This window comes from Neomonachus schauinslandi, chromosome 2 (genome assembly GCF_002201575.2).
Source record: "Neomonachus schauinslandi chromosome 2, ASM220157v2, whole genome shotgun sequence".
In the NCBI taxonomy this organism is placed as follows: Eukaryota; Metazoa; Chordata; class Mammalia; order Carnivora; family Phocidae; genus Neomonachus; species Neomonachus schauinslandi.
In genome coordinates, this window is record NC_058404.1 from 178,758,721 (window position 1) to 178,759,506 (window position 786).

Consider the following 786-nt stretch of genomic DNA (forward strand, 5'->3'; position numbering starts at 1 on the left):
ATTCAGTCTATTGCAACACTGATCCACAGGACTTTATGCAAAGAGGGAAATCTATATCTGCACCATCCAATATGGGAGTCACTAAACCCACTTGGCTATTGAGCATTTGAAACTGAGGAACTGAATTTGTAATTTTATTGACTTTTAATTAGCTTAAATATAAATAGTCATAAATGGCTAGTGAGTACCACATTTGACAGTGCAGGAGTCAGAGAGACCTAAGTTCAAATTGTGACTCGGTCATTTACTTAGTGGCTATATGACCTTGAGTGAGATATTTGACTTCTCCAAATTTCTGTTTTATCATCTGTACAATGGAGATAAAATTGGTACATCCCTTGAGATATTATGGTTAAGGATTAAGGATAAAATTAATTTTATATGAACTGTTAATATTCACCTAGTGATGATTCTTTCTACACCTCAGCCAGTCATAGCAACAGGAATTGGAAACCAGTTAAAATTATACTCTCCCACCCCAGAGTCCTGAATTCTCAACCTTATTTATGTCTGTCTTTGGATTTAATTCCGAGTCTATTTGTCTATGTATGTCTGAATGTATCTACCTACCTATTCACCTAGCTATCTAATCTATCATCTATCATATTTTAATTACAAAATGTCTAGTCCTAACCCATCCACACACAACCATCCCTTTTATTTTATTTTAACTTTATCTTTGAACCACATTGCCACTTTGCATTCCACTTTAATTATGATTCTGCCTCCTCCAACACTGGGAACCTGGCATGCATTTTGAGACTTTGGTAAAGCTCTTCTTTTTTC